Source organism: Lagopus muta, chromosome 5 (genome assembly GCF_023343835.1).
Source record: "Lagopus muta isolate bLagMut1 chromosome 5, bLagMut1 primary, whole genome shotgun sequence".
Classification (NCBI taxonomy): Eukaryota; Metazoa; Chordata; class Aves; order Galliformes; family Phasianidae; genus Lagopus; species Lagopus muta.
In genome coordinates, this window is record NC_064437.1 from 47508146 (window position 1) to 47530471 (window position 22326).

General features: G+C 46.1%; 1 long non-coding RNA gene across 18 annotated transcripts in view; it reads left to right on the forward strand.

Annotated features, from left to right (window-relative positions):
• LOC125693953 (uncharacterized) overlaps positions 1–22326 on the forward strand; it is a 309716-nt gene that overhangs the window by 260080 nt on the left and 27310 nt on the right. For all 18 annotated transcript variants that reach the window (XR_007377317.1, XR_007377316.1, XR_007377323.1 and 15 more), the window contains one exon: positions 6320–6430. This is a non-coding gene — a long non-coding RNA (uncharacterized LOC125693953). The remainder of the gene's footprint in view (positions 1–6319; positions 6431–22326) is intronic.

The window sequence follows — 22326 nt, forward strand, 5'->3', positions numbered from 1 at the left end:
CACCAAGGAAGATATGCAGGGTAGCGGGGTGTCCGTACTTAACTTTTTTTATTTTACTTTTTTTTAAGCTCTGTAGCATGTTCTTGTGCTCTCAATTCCGGATAATGCTCGATCCCTTTTATCCAGCCCCTCCTCTCGCCCTTTCAAGTGAAAAGAAGACTCCTGTGCCCCCCCCATCAAAGTTAAAGGGAGGCTTTAGAGAGGAAGGCTCAGCACGCTGGGGCTCTTGAGCCTGTGTTTAATCTCGTTTCCCGTTCCTGTGTGCCTCTGTGGCTTCCCTGCCAGTTTCTTTGTTGCCGAGTTTTTCATTTCCTTTTATTTGTGTGTGCGGGAGGTTGCCAGGCTCACTGGAATGCAGCTGAAGTCATCTTGGGGAGACACGGTTCGGCCCCCGCCCCAGGTTCTACATGACCTGCCTCACCCTGCAGCGGGCTTGCCTGGCTGCACATGGAGTGAGCCTGGGAGAGGCAGCAGGGAACAGAAGTGCCTACCTGGCTGCTGCAGGTAGATGGTCAGGGTTGGCGTGTCCAGCGCTACATGGGCTGTGGAGAAGGATGGAGGTCAGGGAGAAGGGACTGAGGAAGATCCTGACTTCTGCAGCTGTCCTGCCTTGGGACGGAGGGCAGAGACGCGTTCAGCCTTTGGCAGGGGAGGGGGACCTGGAGTGTCTCAGCTACTGCCTAACATCAGCTGACCTCAGTGCAGTGCCCCAAGTGCTGCCCACTGCTGTCACTGCATGACATCGGACTGAAGGTGTGGCCTTTGGCTGCATGCTGGGATTTGCTCCCAGAAACAATACGGGCTGCAATTCTGCTCCAGAGGGAGAGAACTTGAGTCATACTCTTCCAGTGGGGCCATGAACATTGTTCCAGAGCTGGACATGGCTCTAAGGATTTGCGTTGGTCTTAACATTTGTCATAGACTGAGTCTGTGTTCATGCTGTTTGCTCTTCCTTCAGCATCCAGGTACTACAGTGGAAGCCCCATCTCTCAGGGAACCTGTAAAGGCGATGTCCTAGTTGAAATCAGGCGTGGCTGGAGCATCAATTCTCTGATGCAGTTTGTCTCAATTTCCCTTACATCTTGTCCCTTCCACTAGAATGAAGATGTAAGTAGTGTTGCCAAGATTGTCACCTCTCGTAGACCATGTGGGGACAGTTTAGCATGTAGGATTATCATTCACTTCTGCTTAAAGTGGTCTTAAGGAAATGTAACTCTGACAGCATCACATAAAATGAGTCAGTATGATTAGCCCATTTGTTAGCTTGTGGAAACCAACAAACAAGGAAAGGGATTATCTGGTTATCATAGCTGGACAACTTATGACCAGCCTCTGGAACTTCCTTGAACTTCCCAGGACACATATCTAGACTGCAAGAAACGGGCCTTGATCTAGCAAATAAACAAGCTCTTTTGGGCTTCCTAATCTATACTGAGTTTCATCTGGAACCCTAGTAAAGTTTGTCAAAGGGTTTCTTAGGGCCCCTAATGCTCTAATGGGCCTTAATGGTCCTGACCAGTCTCACCTGGAGCCTCCATCCACACCTTTTGCTGATGAGTCCCCCAGGCTCTATTTATGCTTGGCCCTGGGCCTTCAACCTACTTGGTTGCTGTGGGACTGGGTCCTGGTTGGTGAGGTCCCAGGCCTGCCTATGAATGTTGTGCTCAGCTCCTGACTCCTCATCTCTTAGGGAGCAACTGGTTTGTGCTTCTTTCTTACCCCAGGCTGATCTGGGGTAAGACTTCAGAGTGGGGAAGTTGAATATGGTGAGCAAGGTCCATCGCTTGGATCTTATACAGCTACATCATGGGGAGCACGTAACACACTGAAACACGGTTTCCAGCAAGAAGCGTGATCCTTTCTAATTGTTTTGAAGGCCTGTGCAGGGACATTGAGTGTGCAGTCCCACTGTGTTTCAGCGTTTCCACGTTGTTCCCTTTGGTATGTGTTCTTCTGGCTTCCTTTGTGTCAAATAAGTTGAGAGAGCACCTGTGAGAGCAGGTGGCTTTTTTACTGGGGGCTTTGTGAGGATGTTTTTCTACAGTGCTTCAGGAAAGAATTTTAGAGAGGGATCTCAGGCCAAACCAATACACTGAAACTGAGCAGAATTTCTTTAAGTTGACAAACCCTAGAAAGACCTATGCCCCTGGTAAGTCAAGACAGGTACAATTTCCCTGCTGTCTGTATATTGGATCAATGCATGTATTCTTACATTTGTTTCCTCTACCTTCTGCTTTTTGGCACTTACAAAAGCAGTGGGTCCTGGTAATATCTTATTTTTAGTCCATCCTGCTTTGTAATGGAAGGATGTGTTATCTGGCTTCTCAGAGCCACAACAAGCCTGCCTTCTGTGGCTGTGAGCAGTTACTGTTGTGCTGACTGGACCAGAGCTGTTAGGCTCATGGACGCTCTGGCTATTGGCCAGCATATCTGCTAAATCTCCCTGCCGCTTTGTTCAAGGAGCTTTTGTGCTGCCACTGTCTATCTGTTCCCTCTGGACGGGTCTGTGGGGTTGTGCAACTCTGAGTTTGTTTAGTTCCTACCTGGATGTAATTGTTTTGGCCTTGCACATAGAACAGTCTGTCGGTTTGCAACCCCGAAACTCCTGTAGGAGACCTAGAGAATGCATTGCATGTCAAGGGGACACTGAGTGGTAAATATAATCCAGCAAGCAGGGTAGTGTCACTTGCAGAGGAACTTTCATACTTGCTTTTTTTTTTTTTTTTCCCCAGTCTCCTATGAGTCTGGGATGCTAGCTAATCACTTCTATAGAGGATTTCTCTAAAATTTCTAGCACACCTTAAAATGAAAAAATTATTTTTGTATCTAAGATGTGAAGAAAACTTCTGACAAGCACAGTGTCTTATTTCTATGTTAGAAAAATACTTTTATTCAACCATTTTTTTAAACACACCAACTCTTCCAAATTTCGCTTTCTATTTTTCTTGTTTTAATGACCTCAAATCTTATTCCTGGTTTTCTTCACGAGGATGAAGTACTCTGGAACAGCAGAGCAGAAGGAAAGCACATCTTCTAGCCACTCTGATTATCCCCTGCTGCTGCTTGGCATCCACACATGCTGCAAGAGAAAAGCCAGACCTGGAAGCAATCTGCTGAGAGTTTCAAATTCTCTCTGTTCCTCTCTTCCAGTCCATTAGGCCAGAAAGGGAATGGCAGTCAACAAGTTTTTCATCTGTAAGTGTAGTCCTGGGATTTCCCCCCCCCCCCCCCCCTTTTTTTTTCCCCCCCAGCTTGAGCTGAAGACCAATTTCCAGTTAACAGTCATGCTCAGCTGAACCTCTTCTTGATTTTTCACCCACTCTCCTCACATTAATATCTGCTTTGAACTCATTCAAGATATAGGTGGATCATTCCTCAACACAGAGGAATTCCAATTCCTCTGAGGAATCCAATCCAATCCAATTCCACAGAGGAATTCTGCTTCCAACCTATGCTGATTACTGCTGTCTGGATATAATAACCTATAAAATATGGTCCTAATGTGTCACATAATTATCCCTTGAGAAAGGGAGGAATTTTTGCTGGGGTTTGGCCTAGGTCTACCTCTGATCAAAAGTTGTTTTAGTCATTTTGATAATGAAATGGAAACCACCACGTACAGACTGCAGGAGATAGAAAGCTGAAAGGAAGTTGCAAATCCATTGGAGAATAGGGTTTAATGTAGTTTGATATGCTAAGGAAATAAACTAAAACTGGACAAGTAAAATTCAGTAGGTGCAAAGGCATGATTAAGCAAAGGAGTAACTGGGGCACTGCAAAGTGAGGGCAGATTACAAGCACTGTGAATTGGTACAGCTGTACTCTTGCAGAAAGAACGTGTTTGGGTCTGGTACATATTAATGCTATTTCACTGCTAAGACATAAGATTCCCACAGCTCTCTGTCATCCTGCAGTGGAGTCTTGTCTAGCACAGGGTGACATGCTTCCAGGTCTGTATTGGTGCTTTGGAGAGTGTCAGTTGAGAAGACCAAGGAGAATGCATGGAGCTGGAAACTGGGTCCTGTGAGGAAAGGTTAAGAACCACCTTTAAGGGAGTGCAGGAGAGAAAGCTGTAAAATCCAGTTTCCCAGAGTGTAAAGGGATGATGTCAACAAAAAGGTGAACAACCATGTGCTGTGCTCACCTGCTAATAAGCAGAAAGAAGTAGGTTTGTATGTAATAGAGGAGACTATGTAGTAGAAAGCCCTTGCTAAGTCACAGAGCATGGAAACACCAGTAAAGGTTGCCCATGTAGCTATTGGAACCTTGGCTGGGGGTGTTTCAGAACATACATCAGCCAAGATGTATGGATTATTATCTGGATGTATTTGTCTCAACAAAGCATCACAGAGGGGTTCTTGGAGCTCTTCTTCCCAGCCTGCATTTCTGAATTTCTCTCTATCCTTCTCATAAGCCTGGAAGCTGACATGGCAGTGGGAATTTCAGAGGAATTTGTACATTCTCTCACTCTATAATGGTGCTTTAGCTTGTGTGGGTTGATGCCCAGCTTATTTGAAGGCTCTCTATCAGAAAGCTTTCCATTTTAGAGCTGAACTGTCTCCTGGGCAAGTTGAGACATAATTACCCCATTTACTGTAAGATTTCTCGAATTTGAAGGCTCTGACCTCCAGTGGTGTGTGTGTGTTTATATAAACAGAATTTTTGCAGCATTTGGCACAAGCAGGCTCTATTTCTTGTTGTACCTAATATATCTTGTTATAGTACATGACTGTTTGTTTTTCCTTACAAAAAAAATATACAAGGAGGAAGGACAGTTTGAGGTTTTCTTTTTTCCCCAATATGAAACCTCCTGAATGGGTGGAAACATGTAGTGCAGCATATGGATTCCCCCAGCAGAAAGCAAACCTAGCTAAAGTTGTCTTACCTGATGCAAAATGCTTTAAAGCTTCCCAGTTGGAAGATGACTGATTATCAAACTATTACGTGGTGCTACACATCACATTTCTTCTTTGATTGAAGATTAAACTGGCAATGATGGGGAGAGATCCTTGGGACAGGCATCCCCTGGAGGTGAGCAGTGCAATAAGCACATGGCTCTTTCACCACATCGACTCCTCTGTTCCAGACCAAGCTACCAGCAGCCCTGTGCTTTTCCCCCTCTCTGCAACCCTGGCATATGCATGGCTCGTTAGCAGCAGCCTGGAAATCAGGAGAGCCTGCTATGGCAGCAGCTGCTTTTCCAGGGCTGTCCTATGTGCAGTGCAGTGTGGGGGCCGTTTGCCAAGGTGAGGCACTCCCTGCAGCTGGCTGAGATGGAGCCCGTGTGAGAAGGCACTGGGCAAATGGAGCAAACTTTGCTTCCTTGCAGAGTGCTTCTCCCTTACGCTCTGGCCTGCCCAGCCAGCCGTTCTGCTCCCTGATGTGCATGTGGCTGAGTACCAGGGAGCAGGTGGAAGAAGAGCCATCTGGATTCAACCAAGCTCATTTCCAGGTTGGAACCAGGGGAGCTGGAACAAAGGATGGCAGTGCCTGGACTAGAGTGATCTCTGAATAGTGTGGGAGTGCAAACAACTACCTGTGTTCCCATACCTATGCCCCTGCATCAGGATTGTACAGGCTGTGCTCGTGGTTGGGATGCCCTGGCTTGCTTTGGTGTGCCTGCTGCCTTTGGGCCCCATGGTGCCAGCTGAGCTTCTCCTGGCTCAGGTTCTGCTTTGCTCCATGCTAGCTCCAGGCAGCCCAGCTGTGTGGGGCTAGTCATTGGGGAACAGGGGCTGGCAGAGATGAATAGAGGATGTGAACAGGTCCCTTGGTGCCCTTTTCCCTCAGTCTTGTTTCCCTCTCAGCAGGGGGAAGCAGTCACTGCACAGTCCTCTGCCGATTGCATCGGGGAAAGTCATTAAAAAGAATTAAAAAGGAAACAGAGAGAAAGGAGGAGAAAACCCAACAGCTCAACAGCCCCAAACAGTTTTAACTTAGACAAAAGAACAACAGAATATTCCTGCTCAAAGGCCTTGTCCCTTCTGTCTGGTAGCAAAGCAACACTCCAGTGTTATACTGGGAGGGGGGGAAGGCCCAGAAGTACCTCCTACCTTCCTTTCCATCTCACCAAGCACAACACCAGCTGAGGTGGAACCCAAAGGGGTTCTGCTAATAACAGGGAGGTTGGGATGTCATCCTGAGATGCCCCTTGCTGCTGTGCAAAGCAAGCTTTTCAGTGATGGTGCGCTGACTAGCTTGCCTTAGTTTACTCACATGTATATTCTGATTAATACTGTGTATTAATTTGAGTCTCTGCGTTTTTATGCCCAGATGTATTTTTCATCCTGTAACTGTGCTGTGTTGTTACAACTTGCAGGTTTGTCTTCATACAGCTTCAAGTGCTGGTGTGGAATTGTGCCACTTTGTGCACTCACCGTTGAGCAGAGACAGAGCCTATGGAAACGAGCAGCCCCCAGACATCAGTCAGGTAAGGGTGTTTTGTGGTGTGTTTCTGGGGTGGGTGGTGGTGGTGAGGTGGTGCATTGCTAAGTTGTGCACTTTATGCATCCCTTCCCAGGGGTGTTTCTCTGGGAGTATTTTGAGGCATTTGCTCTGAGCATCACCAGGGGGACAAGCGGGGGGGAAGGAACACAATTTGTATTTCTTTGATCGTTGTGTGATTGTACTCTCACAGTGTGACAGTGAAGGTGTATAATGGACCACGTACCTCTTTCCTGTGTGTTCCGTGCAACAACAAAATGCACACACACTCACATAGAGACACACACCCTCCAGGCTCCAGTGGGTGTAGGAGAGAGTGTGTGTGTGTGTGTGTGTGAATGCTATTTAAATAAAAAAGAAAGGAAGTGAATCAGGGTCGTTTCCATTTTAATTGTAAAACAGATAAGCACTAAACACTTTGAAAAAGTAAATGACTTGAGAATAATTACTATCTATTACTCTGCATCCCAGGGGGGCAGTTGGAGGAGCCCAGATGGCTACAAAAATGGGATTTAGCAGAAAATTGAAGACATTATTCACCGTAACACATTATCAATTACCTTCATATCAATTACAATAACCTTACATTAGAAGAAGGGCCAGGAGACTATCTTCAGCCCCCAGCCTGAATAGTAATTGCACTACCCCTATGGATGTTGTGTGTGTGTGTGTCTGTGTGTGTGTGTTTGGGGGTGGGGGGCACTGCTGGGTTGTGCAGGGGCTCTGGCAGCTCCCTGTGCTCATGGCAGAGATTATAATAATGGCTCGGGTCCTTTTCCCTCCTCTTCTTATAGTCACCTCGTGGAAGGTTTTTCTCTGTCCTGTTTGTGTGCTCTAATGGTTCGAAGGGCAGCTGATGTGGCTCCTTCCAAGAAATTCTGCTTGGCTTGCCATTTGGGAAGTTTGGAATATCTGTGCAGAGACGGCTGTTTCGCACCAGTGTCTTCTACTTTCCTGTTCCGTCCCTCAGCCATTTCAGCCAAGCTGCTCATCTTATTAACGGGGGCTGGTATGCAGTCTGAGGTCCTTTTCTATAGGACCAGGATTTCTTTGGTGCAGCAATCTGGCTCCTTCACGCCCCGTGCAGGAGGTGGGAGCTGCTCCCTCTGCCAGTCCCAGATGGGGCACCAGCTCGTGTTTACTGTAAGCACTCACAGAGCGGTCACAAAGGCCTTGGATGGGATACGGAGGTGAACCAACCAAAAACAATTTAAAAAAGAATCTCTTGTCCTATTCTCCAGAGACGAAGGAAAGCATCCTAGGGAGGACCAGTACCAAGGCTGCTTCAGCAGTCTGGTAGCATGAAGGTAGTGCTAAGGACATCCTGTTGCCTGTGGCTGTCCCTTGTTGCCAGCTGGGGCAGCCCTCCGAGCTGCTGGTAGGTCAGTGCTTCTGACTGGCTGGCTAATGCTTCTGGCTTGCCATGGTGTCATTCTGAAGTCCCACCTCCTGCATTTGTGCTTGATCCCACTCAGCCAACTGTTTACACACAGGCAACATCCAGATCTAGCTGTTGTGGTTTTATTTTCAGCTGTGATCCAAACAGGATTCACTGCTATGGCTCTTGGTCTGTGTGCAAATGTATGTGTGGGAGATGAGCATCAGGGCAATTATGAGTTAAACTCTTGGTGACACTCCCTCCAGCCTCCCCCCTCTCCCAAATATGCAGTGGAGTGTCCAGTGGGTTAGTGCATGGAGAGGACTAATTGCTATTAAAAGGCTTTAATCTGGGAGATTAGTGCTGGCTCCAGGCGCTGTTTGCACACGAAGGAGACGTTTCCGATGAGATGAACTAGAATTCGTCCCTGCTGTTTTGTTGATAGAAAATCATGTTCCCCTTGGTTTTTTCTCTTTATCTCTGTCTCTCTTGCTTTCTCTCTCTCTGATCATTTGCTTTTGCGTCTTCCTCGAAGTTGAGCTAAGAGCCTTATTGTTTTTAGAGTAACAGTCCTCTTTGACCTTTGGGTTGGGAAATGCATACAGACATGCATGTACATACACGTGCAGCCAGAATTTTGTGCTCCAAGGAATGCTTTAGGAAATGCATCCTGGTCAAGAGAAGTAATGATAAATACATTTCCCCTTTGCCTGCTGTTGAGTCTCTTGTGGATGAGTGAGGTGCCTGCAGAACCCTTCCTGTAATGCAGGCCAGGCCAGTCTCCTTCTCCTGGGCAGAGGCCTGATCCAGGAGACATAAGAAAGAGATGTTGCAGACTTAACATCTTAAAGCTTCCTGCAAAGGTAATTAGTGGGAGGTAATTAAATGATTACATATGGGAAGGTGTAGAGCATTACTGGACCTCCAGCATGACCCAGGAAATGTCACCATTGGCTTTAATGAACAATGGATCAAGCTCAATGGAAATTAATTTGATAACACACCAGATGTGTCCAGAGAGCCTGTCCATGAAGGAGACACGTTTGACCTGGGAGCACGGAACATTTTGTGCTACTCCTAGCGGAGGATCCAAAACCAGAGATGCTTACTCTGAACTCACTGTTGTCAGAAATCCAAGCTTGTCTATCAGGTCTGACTATCTAGGCAGATAATTGCTGCTGCTCCTACTGTCCAGCTAGAGTTTTCACAGCATCCTAAGGACATTAGTGCCAATTCACTTGGAAAAGTGCAAAGGAAAAAATGGACAGTATTTGTGTGTAACTTGAGTGGAAGTAAGTAAGGCGTTGTATCCCAAGGAGAAGAATGTGTGAAACTTGAGAAGAAAAGGAGGTCTCAGGCAGAACCACAAGGTGACAGGTTCCTTCTGGCTTTGAGGGTGGTCAAAGAAAAACTATGACAGAAAAATGGTAAGTGGGAATGAGCATCCTCAAATCAATGAGGCTGAGAATCAAGAGGAAAGCTGAATGGGGACAGAACTGATTCAGGATCTAGGTCTTCTGTTCAAAAAGGTAAAGGCTTTTCAGGGAAAATGTATTGTATTTGCAAAGTGTCATGCACATGTCTTCTATGCTCTGTCTGAATACTACAAGCAGTGCTGTTTTGGATGCTACCAGGAATTTCCATGAGATTGCACCTATGCTTATTTGCACCATCTGCAGGCGTTTTAGGAGGTGAAAATCAGGCACTGGGAGCAGAGAAAGGAAAACTAAGTCAGCTATATAACCCTGGGCTGCTGCAGTGGTTGAGGAGCCCATTTTTTTGCTTGGCAAAGAGGTACCAAGATATGAAGCACAGGTAGAGTGTGCTTCACAGGTCCTCCTAGGAAGGCTTTGTTGTTACTGGTATTTTCAATAATAGTCTCTCTCTCTCTGTCTCTCTTAACCTGCCTGAAAATCCAAACTGTTGGCCAGCAGGAGGCCAAATCTACTGCTTGGGTAAATTGCTCTAGTTCCATTGTTTGCCCTTGTTCCCTCAAGTTTGCAGATGATGCTGATGTAACCAGTGTGAGGATCTGGCCTCTAGCATGTGTTTGTCCCATCTGCTGTCCAGCATGTTAATTTTCATGGAAGACACAAACTTGCACGGACTGTGATTTTAAGGAGGGGCCCTTTTCCTTTCCGAGAGCCAACTGTGAGGCCTCAGGGGCCAGATTCTGAAAGGCAGTCAATGCCAGGATCAGGAGGGGCTGGGAACCTGGATCCTGGCAATCTCTGGGTTGCGGTCCAATACTGCCAAGGCCACAGGGAAGCATGTGTTAGACTTTTGCATAAAAGCGTAGATGATATCAAAGATTTTTTGACAGCAGCATCCTTGGGTGGAAGGGCTAGGCTTGCGAAAATCCGACTTGGCTGAAATGAGCCTTGAAAAAATCCTTGAGGGGTTTAGGAATATTGGGGCAGGGAACATATTTCCACCGCAGGTGTCAAACATTGTAAAAATACTGATTTCACTGAGAAAAAAGCCAGAAGGCTGAGCCGTTTAAGGAAGGTATACCTGTTTCTCAAATAACTGCTGCTTTGTTAGGAATTAACTTATTTTTGAAAACAAAATGTTTGCTAACCTTGTCTTCATCCAGAAATTCTCCTCCTTTGCTTTGGCCAGTCTATGCACAAATTTTGACATCAGTCTCTCGTTTTATATGCGGTTTCCTAAACTAAGTCCTGGTTCTGGGAGCACGATAAAGTCACTTGCATCCTTTATTCTGACATGAGTGTCTTTTGTGCTCTCTTCCTGGCCTTCTTCATTAGAAAGTCAATCCCATAGAGCACCTCTACTGCCTTGGACTGCCGTGGCCAAATATCTGCTTAGCGGACTGCGTTTCAACTTAGTATAGGGGGAAAAAAAAAAGGCAACAGATATGTGAGAAGGGTTCCATTTCTTTGCTGATCCTCTTTATCCCTTCAGTTTCAACAGGAGCAGAAGCAAGTCCAGACTATTGTTCAAGTGATCCTTCTTCTAGCATTTCATGCTGCAGATATTTATTGCTATTACTATGTAGATATCATAATATGCTCAGTGATCTTAAAAGTCTTGTGTTTGAGATATAAGGTGTGTGATACTTGAGATTTTTTTTAAATGTTCAAGCCTTATTTTAAAAAAATCTGACACCATGAATTTAATTCTATCCAAACCACTTTGTTGATATCATTAAGATACATTTCTTGATTAGTACTGACTTACAAATGGCTTATATTATGTTTGGGTGGCGGTGTTATTAACTCTTTCATTGCAAGTTTCTTGAAAACTAACGAGTTTCTGAAGATCCCAGCTCTTAGAAACAGGTGAGCAGATGAGTGTCAGCTGTCCTTCTAGTTCATTATCTTTTCAGAGCTTGTATGTCCAAGGTGTGTAGTAAATCAGAGTAAACATCCTGGGAACGTATTAGAAACTTGAAATTCAGAAGGTACTCCATGTATGATGATATAAAATATTTTAAGGACTTTAAGTGAACCTTCCATTTTTAGCTGAAATGGCATACAATTTTTGAATGCCTTGTAATGGAACTTTCACAGGTAGGCTTCTGGTCCCTCTCAAGTATCTGTGAAAATTGCTCTTTTATCTTATTTGTGTCACTGCGTGATTAGGGAGCTCCATTTGGTCTGGACCTAGGGCACTTGGGCAGAATTGGCCATTCAGTGTTTGAAGAAGTGTTTCATGTGCTGAAATGTTTCACGCAGGTCCAACCATGTACATGAGTTGCATAGATGTACCCCTCTCAAAAAGGGATTAGAGGAAGCAGGAGAGATGGTGCAATACCAAACTGGGAACAAGAGACTTAGAAAGGGCATGTGGGAGATCTATGCAAGAGTATTGTGAGAGGCGCATTCCAAAAATAGGAGGGCTCTGACTCAGGCATTGGAATTGGAAAGCTCCATGGACACCAGGCAGTAGGGAGCTTGCTCAGCAACTGACTAATCCCTTTTCTCTGAGCTGGAGCTATCCAAGGATGGAGCTGGCCCCTTCTAGCCTGCCAGTAAAGTCAGCCTGACTTTAGAAATTTTAAGAAAACCTAAATTAAACCTGGCCCCTGATGGGTGTTCTGCCTTCCCAAATCCAATTAGCCAATCCAGACTTTTCACTTAACCACAGTAACTTTAATTGGATCAGAATAACAACAGGAAGGATAGGAAATTACAGGAATGTACTTAGCATGCAGGGTGGAGCCTTGCTTGCAAGCATCATCTGTAGCATCTTTCTTGAAACCCAAGCTCTGGGCACCTCCAGCTACAACTGCTTCTAGCTGACAGTTCTCAGCTCCTGCCAAAAGCATGTTCCAGGCCTTAGAGAAGGGAGCAAACTCTTGCAACTGTAAATTTATATGCTGTCACAATGGAGAGAAACCCAGCACACAGCTGTGATCATCTTTATCTTTAGCATAGGCTGTAGAATTCATCAGAAGTGTAAAAATTCCACGAACTGTCCGTGACATTACGTACAGAGTTTTCATCTTCATTTAAGCTACAACCATTCACCTGTAGAAGGTGTCACGCTCCAGCTTGCTGCTCCTCTGTGTTTGTAGGACTGACCAAATTGTGCGTCAGTTGATAACTGACAATCCAAACTTAGTCAGCTCTGGGCAAAGGTAGAACACTTTGCACTGTACCCAGCAAAATTTGGCTGAGCGCAATGCTGCCTTTGCACTTGGTGGTGCAGGAGCTTTCGGTAGGTGACAGGCCTGTGAATGGCCTTCAAGACTTCCAAGGTGAGCACTGGCATGGAGCTGTGCAGAACTGAGGTCTTTGTGCAGCAGTTTTCTTCTGCATTGCCAGTGAAGAGTGTAAGGGAGCCCCAAAGTGTGCATTCCTGTCCTAGTGACATTACCAGATGAGCATTAAAAAGCAAAATCCCAGCACATCAGGGCAGCAACAACAACCCCATTACGCCAGCAAAAGGCTTGGCACTGACAGATGATCTAGCTATGTCATTAATAAGACATAAGCTTCTTTCAAAATGATGTGTCCTCAGATTGCTCGCCAGTGTGAGGGAATGAGTGGACATGGCATTCTTCAGTGTAATTTGAAATGAGCTTTTGGAGATCAAGACACTAAAAAAAAAATTTAGGTTAGTGATTTCTTTTTTATTTCTTCTAGTCCAGGCAAAAGTCAGTTCTCTTTCTCTTCCTTCTTTCTCCTTTCCTACTTTCTGCACAACTTAAGGATCTATCTTGTGCCAAAGCACATTTCCTCATGCAGCCCACGCTGCCAGTCCATATCCAAGGGATGCCTTGCAGCATCAGTGAATGTTGATCTGGATTTACAGGACATAACAGGGATCAGATTTTTGCCCTCTGGGAGCTGTCAGTGAATGCAGACTGTGACGTAGTGCTTATCCAGCATGCATGCGGGGGACCCTGCTGCAAATCAGGAATGACTTCACTAAATTCAGTGGAGCTGAACAGCCATAAATGAGCAGAATGAGGCCCACGAATTATCCCAGGCTAGCACGATATCTTTAACAGGCCCTAATTAATTCAGCTGCAGCATGTAGTCATTAATCCCAGTGGAAAGAGCAGCTCACCATTACATGACCTGGGCTCCAAGAGCTTGCTATCAGCACACCAGCCTGCTGTCCTGGTGCACAGCTCTCTGCAGCTCTGGCAGGTCAGGCACAGCCCTGAGCCAGGACAAATTCCAGCAAGGCTCTTTTGGTGCCTCCAGGTGTGGGTAAGCAGAAGGCTGGTAAGAGGGAGGAAAGGCCAGGGTAATATATGGCATGCAGGGCCCCAAAATTGTTTATGATGCAAATATGTTTAAAAGCACAGCATTGCCTCCTCTGGGAAAAGGAGCTTAAAATTGAAGTCTAATGATAACAAATGATTGTTAATGAGTTGTCTAAACATAATAGATGGAAAGAATTAAAAGCCTAGAATAAACAGGGTTTCATTAAAGCACAATAAAGAAAAAACACAAATTTCATATCTTGGGGTAAATGGGCCCTTGTGATCTCTCAGAGAGTGGGGGGCACTGGACTGGGGCCCGCTGCAGGAGCTCAGGGCTCTGCTTCCCCACAGCTGGTGCATGGGAGGAATTCTCTTTCCACCAGTGCTCTTCTGGTGCTTATAGGCAGGCTCATGCTCAAGTGTCATGCTTGAGCACCTCTCATGGCTGTCAGTGCCGATGGGTTTATTCAGAGGTGCTTACAGCCAGAGACTGTCTAACCCTGGCACTGGAAACCTCTGTCATTCAGGCAGCCCATGACAGCCATTCCTGTAAAAGCCTTACTACAGCAAGTCTCCGTTTCAGGGTCCACAGGACCCCAGGGACCTTGGGCTATTCCTAAATAACTGCAAGTTACTGAGCAAGGCAAGCTCCATTCAGCTCTACAACAACCTACAGATTGTTTTCTTTTCCCCCCAGCCCTTCAGAAGCTGTGTATGTACGTGTGTATATATGCATATATATATATATAAGATAAAGTCTAAAATTTCTGCCTTAAAGAAGTGTGCTACTGAGAGTGTGGAGTTGTGCAGAGCTTCACAAATGGCTCATTGCGGTGCTGGATGCCATGAGCAGGCAGCGCATTTCACCTCAGCATGTGTCAGTTGGCAAGTAGTGGATAGGGCTCAGACCAGAGTCTTATTGAGGACGTGTGAAGGGATGATCAATAATTCCTTGGTGGGCCTGTTTCCTAGGCTGTCTGCATTTGACACAGTGACATGATTTTTGCTCTCTCTGTGTGCTGTAGGAAATCTTGAAATTTCAGAGTTGTTTCCAGGCTTTGGAACAGACCTACCATATCAGACTTTATTTTAGGTCATCCTGTAGATGCAAACAGTATTCTGTGAGCCTCCATTAGGGCCTAAAAAGATTTTGGATGTTGAATACTTTGTTGAAAGAAAACATGAGGCAAGGGAGGCAATACTGAAAAGATGTGGCCTAAAGCCTGCTAAAAATGAAGAAGAACCTTATTTCTTGGGGGGAAAAAGAAGTGCCACCCTGAACCTCTATCTTCTGTTTGTTGCCTGGAGCTCTTGTTTGTGTTTCAGGCAGGACTGTGTGCTCAGCAGAGTGTGTGTGAGAGCAGGAATTCTTGGTGCAGTGACGCGGCTGTGTTTCAGAATGTGTCCGTGTCCCAGTGTAATGCGCTTGTCTGTACTGATGTGCTCAGTGATGGATGGATTGCAGGGCTGGCAGGTTCTTCCTGTGTGTTTGTGGGGCTGTACGAGGTCCCTGTCCTGACAGCAACCTGCAGACATCCCCATTGCTCAGCACAGCCTGCCCCTGTCCCTTTACCTATGCTGATCTGTGCTTCCTTCTGAGTGGTTCCTCCAGACCTTCTGGGAATATGTGGGAACTATGCAATAGAAGTGAAGTGCAGAACAAACAGGACTTGAAAAATCCAGGCTAGAGCTTGGCAGTGCTTCCTAATGGAACTTGGAGACACAAGGTCTCTTCTTTAGGAGAGAAAAAAAAAAGAAAGTACATCCTTTTTATCAAAGGATACAACTTGGAAGTTTCTGTTGAAGATGGAAAAGGATCAAAATTACAATATGGATTTAAAGCTTTGTGGGTTTTTTTTTTTTTAGAATGACTTAGAAAAGGTATCCCTCCTCCTCTCTCCAAATCAATGAAAATCCAATTGAATAGAATTGAAATGAATTTTTCTATAGGAAATAGAATGCTGCTTAACATCTTTGCTAATAATTATCACTCATATTGTTGTCATTATTTGTTTGCCAGTGCTGTTAATACAGGTGCCTACTGATGTGCTTAGGCTCAATGTAGCACAGCTACACCCATGTTGAAGGGAGACTGTAGTTGAATGTAGTTGAAGGGAGATCTGAGATGTGGCCATGTCCTTTCAGGGGAGCAAGGGAAGAGAGAAACCTTCCAAGCACTCCTTGTGTAGCTGCATGACATCGAAATGCAGGCTACAGGTTCATACTTGCCTGTATGCATGGGAGAACCATCCACGCAGGTCTCCCTGGCTGTGGTTGCAGCCATGAGGAAAGCTATAAAGCTCTGTTAGGCAGCTCTGGCCCTGTCAGTAAATCATTGCACAGTTCAGGTTGTTTTTTCCCTTCATTGGACTCCATAGAATCAGGCAGACTGTGCTGAGCTGGTCCCATCTGCATCCAACCTGGACAGCAGCTTTATCTTGCCTTGTAAAGCTGCAGAGCTCTGTGACAAAAGAGTTAATCTCTGCCTTTGTTTCTCTATCTCTTCTCTCTTGCATCGGGGCTGAAAGGCAAGATGAGAGCAGATCCATCAGTGTCAGCTGCTTTTGGCACATCAGCACTTTTGGGGGGTTTATTGGGGCCTAGCCCATCAGCAGCACTTCCAAACAGCCCTGCCCTGCAGCAGCCCCCTCCTCCTGTGAGCAGCCGGGCTGGGGGCAGCTCCTGCCCCTGATGCCCCCGACCGGGCTGGGTGATAAATGGCCACCTGCGTATCACTGTGGCTGGCTGAGTCTGGGGTTGCCCAGAGCTGAGCTCCTGGGGAGGCAGCAATGGAACTGTGTTCATTCCTGGGTGGACATACGTCTGTGTGTGTCTACATGATCTGAAATAATGCACTTGACACGTGCATGCTTCACTTCCAAAACGGAGTAATGCACAAGAGGGGTGAATGAGAAAGAAAAAAGCAATCTGATTGACAGGTTAATGAAGCAGTTCATAAGAGCCATGTATATTATAACCATAGAAACGGCCCGTAAATAGCAGTGCTTAACACATATAAGCAGACTGCCCTGCCCAGATCTGTGTATAGCTGTGTTTTACTTATATGTAAAACGTGTGTGCCTGTGTATATGCGTATCTGAAAGATGCAGAAATGAAGCATTAATTCTCTGCACTGAAACCAAAGAAAAAATGTGAGTCAGAAAAAAGATGAGCTTTGTTAGCCTAGCGGCATTGTATATTCTATGCCTGTTATTTTACTCCTGGGGCTGGAAGTCTTCCAAAGCAGTGGATGGAGTTTGGAGCGCACATCTTGCTGACACATGTTCCTAAGACCTTCTGGTAATCTTGAAAACTCCACCTGTGTCTCCCAAACCCAGGAGCTTGCTGGAGCCACTGCTGCCCATCCATATGGGGTGGAGTGTCGTGGTAGTGTGAAGAAAAGGGAGCTGAAGATTGAACCCAGATCTAATCCAGTGTTTTGACTAATTCCTCATTACATTGATATGTCATCAATAGATAGATGCATCTTTAACTAGGCGGAAATTTGGATGTCTTTGTTTGCCTCTATATTGTATATATCCATGGGAATTTCCCCATGTACTCTAGACTGGGGCAGTGACTTACACAACAATCCTTTCTTTGTGAAAGCAATTAGCAAATATAAATAGTGTTATACTGAGCTCTTGTGGATGGGCAACAACCCCAGGAGCTGAAAAAGCAAGTTCAGCATGACTAAGGACCTTTGGCTTTTCATTCCGTGACTCTGCTTTTATTTGTAAGCTTCAGTGTTACAGTAAGGTATTTCCTTTGAGCTCTTTTCCTGGCTTGCCTTAGGGAAAAAAGAGAAGAAGATTAAGAGATTTCTCATATGCACAAAGGAGTGTTAAAGTTGCCAGCTCCCAAAGACACCACGTGGTATTTCTGAGCATCATCATTGTAGATGAAAAAAAATCAAAGATCGAAGAGTGTTGGCAAGGCTCAGATCCAGAAGGCTGATAGGCAGAACTCAGCTGACACAGTACAAATCTGCCTTTGATATTGCAGTTCGAATCAGACCTGAACTCTTGAAAAAGCCCTCAGCAAATTTCCCTCTGAGAGTAAACTAAATTCCTGGCCTCAGGACTTCTGGAAAGAGTTGTGCTGTTTGTTTTCCCCCCTAATGTGAACTCTGAGGTGTAAGCACTTAAGAGATGGAATGTGAGCAGAGACTGCCAACGTGATGCGTGGCAGCGCACGAGGAACATAGTTAAGTGTGTGTCTTGGGCAATTTGCAAATGGCCATCCCTGTGAGTCTTTTGCCACGTGTGCTTCTGCTACCGCAGCAAGGGGTCCATTTGTCACAAGGCAGCTAGTGTTGTCTTGGTCTAGCTCTTGACCAGAGTTCTTGATGCTGAAGTGACACTAGCTGCACATTGCTCACTTTGACTCTGCTGAGAGCACCATGGTTTCCTTCCATTTCTGTGCTACCATCCCTGTGTATCTTTGCCGAAGTCCCTGGGCTTGTAGCTCTGTTGCAAGCAAGTTATTTGCCCCGTGTTGTATGTTCCTGTCCTTTCATGAGGTATGCAACGATGCTTTTTTGCATTCAGGCACTCAGCGCTCAGTGAATGCTTAGGAAAACCCCATCCTTTTTAAAACGTAAAAATATTACTCTTACCTCTTTCTAGCAGCATTCATCGTAATTATTTCTGGTAGTATAAATAGGCACATTCAAAACCACTTACCCACAGAACTGTTTTGCAGCTTGTTGAAACTGCTGGGAAAATGCCTGTGGGCTTCCTGTGCTCCTGCAATAGGATCTTCCAAGCACACAGCTCTCCCTGGAGAGTCATGTTTGCAGACGAGTCTGAGAAGCATGCCACTTTCAAGGAAAGGACACATGCAAATACTTCTGATAGTGCTGTCCAACCCCCTGACACAACACTGCTGTCATTTTGGTACGGAAGGTGGTGTGTGCTCAGTGGCCAGACTCCTTTAATGGGGGACAGAGGTTTGTGGGAGTGAGCCCTTCTGGTTATGGATGGGAATCCTGTGGTTTTGGGTGTAATTTGCACCACTAAGAACACTGCTCTGCCCATCATTCTCTGCCCTTCTCTAAGTTCCACTCATCCTCTGTACTCTGGGTTTAGGGTGTTCTGTTGCTGTCTGTGAGCATTTCAACCCCTCTCTGTAAGATGGAAGAGAGCAAAATGACTTGAGCCAGGATGAGAGGAGATTTGGGGCTGATGGATTCTGTACAAGTTGTAACCTAGAGAGCATGTTCTTGCACCAGGGACTTGCCATGTCTTAGTTCTTCACCGGGGAGGACTGTTAGCTTTGAGCAGTCTGACACTGCTTGTGTAGTTCTCTCCTTTGCCCCAGGAATGGGGACAGCAGTGGGTGTGGGGGCCAAGTCATGTTATGTAGGAGCAGTGGGTTGAGGAAGGGCAGCAAGCATGGTGCCTCACCCTGGTATAAGGAGGACAGGGCTGTGCACAGCAGCTTACTGCCTGCTGCAGACGAGGCCAGGAGATGTGAGAGGGCTTCTCAGGCAGTGCAACAAGCTCAGCTTTGCTGCTGTCAGCACTGCTGAGAGCAGAGGCTGGGGATGGGTGAATCCAAATATCTGGATTGCAGGGATGTTGGCTAGAAATGTTCCACCCTACCTGTGTGTCTGCCTTTGTGTGATATTCATGCTCATCAGGAAATTTAATTATTCCTTCCAGCAGGCTGCCTGAGCCATGAGGATTGCCTCTTGTACCTGGAGCTCCTCCTGGGGGTGGTGTGTGCATGAGCAAGTCTGTCTGCATTCCTCACGGAGATGTGTTGTGCTCATAGGTGCGTGCAGGAAGGAGGAGATGTGTGTGACTGCAGGCACAGAGAGGAAGCTACAGAGGTGATGCAAAAATTGGGAAGACTCTTGCTCTGTGTGTGCGCAAGAGAGAGGATGCCCTTGGTCATACTGAGTGGTTTTGTTTGCATGAGAGACCTCCCAGATAAGGGGAGCTGTGTGCAGGGAATAGAGGCTGCAGGGTAAGTGGCAATGCATTGCTTGTCTTTACCTTGGTGTGTGAAGAGCATACAGATGGCCCAGGCCATGCCCCCATGCTCTTTAGATCTGTCTTAAGAATGGTTGACATGTTTGATGATGCAAGTCTAAATTCATCCATTGTTCCCCTATGTGTTTTCCACCAGGGAAGTGTTTGCATGTATACACCAAGTGTTAAAAGGACTTGCGTGTGGTGGAGGATCTGGTGTCAGCTGGTACCACCACCATTTTGGACTCATTTCATTTTTGACTGTGGCCCACCTCAACACAGTCCCAGTTCTTACAGACTACAGCTGGCCAACCCCCTTTACGTGAGTGTGTAATTCATACCAGCAAGTAAGCAGAGTCAGGTCCTGGGATGTTTAAAAATAAAACCTTTGCACCCCTGCCTGATAGCAGCGAGGACAGATCTGTCCTGGAAAGCAGAACTGCATTGTGGTGGCTCAACTCTGAGAGCTGCCTGATTGGCTCTGCTAGACAGCACAGTGCTGAGTTTCAGGCTCAGGGTATTCTTGGTAATCTGTATCATTAATTGAAACCTTATTAATGGCAAACACGGGATGACATTTTACATGCTTTAGTTATGTTCTGTGAGTCATTGGTACAACGCAGCCTCAGCCACAAGGCAGGGAAGCCCCTGCTGTAGCTGATAATAGAGAAGCAATAACAGCTCAGTCCCCACTAACTGGTTGTGAGGTGACAGGGACAGCCCTTGCCAATGTCTGATCATCTCCCCTCTGGTGATTGCTCATCCTGGGCTCAAGGGGAGTCTCAGAGGAAAGCACTGCCTCATCCAGCAGCAAAATTGTTTCCACAAAGGCATTGCAGACACTGGGAGGAAATTAGAGGCCGAGCGCTTAGAGTCTTCCCCACTAGTTTAGCCAGAGCCCCCAGCTGTGGTTTGTCTGATGCCAGCAACATAAACCAGATGGATGACATGGATGGAGATAGGCCAAGCTGGGATGGAAAGCACAGAGTACCCTCCTGACTTTCTGTGAGGTGAAGTAATGCAAGCTGAAAAGAGCCTTCAGTTGCAAAGCACCCCCTGCTGAGGTGGTAAGAAAAGAGATCTACTGTTTTTTGTAGGGTTTCAGCTGTGCTTCTGGGATCTCTTTAAATGCTGCAGGAAGAGAGGTGGTGCCCTGGGTACCTGGTGAGAAAAGTGGGATGTTTTCAGGCTCCATGGGAAAGAAGAATCCAGAGCTGCAGCTGAAAGAGCAGTGGGCTTGGTAAGAAAAATCCAGCAGGCAGGCTGAGATGAATTGTAGACCGTACACATGCTAGAGAAATAACTGCAGTTGCCAGTTCTGGTTAGCAGGTTGCAGGGAGATGGAGCCCACCCAGTCTGCAAAGGACAGCAATGGGCAAGTGCTGCTGGGCAACATATGCTGCTTTTGCAAGAGGCCAAGGCCTGATTGTTTCTCCAGCACTTCAGGGCCAATTTGTTACCTGGGGGATGACAATGCCTAAACTCAGATCGGGTTCTCATCATGCTAGGTGCTGTATATACAAGCCTAATTAATTTCATGTCTTAAAAGAGCTTTCTCCCATGATTAACAGGACAGCTTGTGGATGAGTTGTCACAAAAAAACAGTGAAAAAAACATAAACTCTTCAGTTCAGGGTCCCCCAAATCTTTCAAAGCCCAGGTAAGGCAACCTACCCTTGTCTGTGTGCCTCTTAATTTGCTGTTTATGGCACCCAAGTCTGGTGCTCCCTAATAACAAGTAACCTAAATGTCCCGTGGATCACTTGAGCTGGGAGGTTACAGCAGTTGCTCCAGGACTTTGTATGGACAGAAGATTCACCTGCAAAGATACATGAAGTCCATATCAGTGCTGAGGACTGAGCTTGGCACTGTCCTAGTCTTAGGCCTTAGCCCCACGACTGCCTTGTTTTTCCCAGCAGATTGGCTGGGATGTTTTGAGAGGTCCAGCAGTGAAATATGCTTCAGGATGCGTTGGGGTACTTTGAGTTGGGGTACTTGAGCTTTATTGAGTCTTTCCACCATGAAACACGTGTTCCTGGAACTCATCGCAAGATTAATGCTTGAATGTCAGCTCAGTGCTTCTTCAAGCCAGGCCAAGCTGCTTGCAAGTCTGTTTTGGAAGGGTTTACTGGACACTCCCCTCAGCGTGCTGGAAAATCACCCCTGATGGTAACAGGTACTGTCCAGACTGATTACATTGTGTTTATGGGGTTCAGCATGGAGGGGTGGATCTAGGATGTGTTTGCCAGGCTGTTTATGGCTGTGGGGGAGTGTGCCCTACCTAGGTGTGATCCCCACCTCTGCCATTTGTCGTTTTCTCTCTATCCTTCCATCCCTGAAGCAGCCTGGATTGGTTATAGCCCACATGTTTCAGTGGCCAACCTGGAAACAGAGAGCCAGAAAAAGTTAATGTGGAGTTCTGGTCTACTCCCAGGATGCATTTGGGCTGCAGCCCATAATGATATGTATAATTGCAAAGGCCTGCCAAAAAAAGCAGGCTGGATTTAATTGAGTCAACACACTGCTATTAATAATAAAATGGCAGAGACTTTGCTATTAATCACTTGTGCTGGCTTTATCACAGGCAGTCTCAGCTATCTGGCTACCAAACAAGACCTTTAAAAAAAATGGTGCAGAGGAAAACTTACTAGTGGGAATACACCTGCTAACAAAATAAACCCTGTAAACAAAATGTTCCTTGCAGAAGGAGATACTTTCTGAAGGAAGACAAATGGGGAGCATGTCAAGTGCCCACATCTTGCAGAAAAGTCTCCTGTTAGAGGAGCAGATCAGATGGATGATGCACTTGGCAAGCGGTGCATCTTTGGAAAAGGTTGTTCTTGGTAA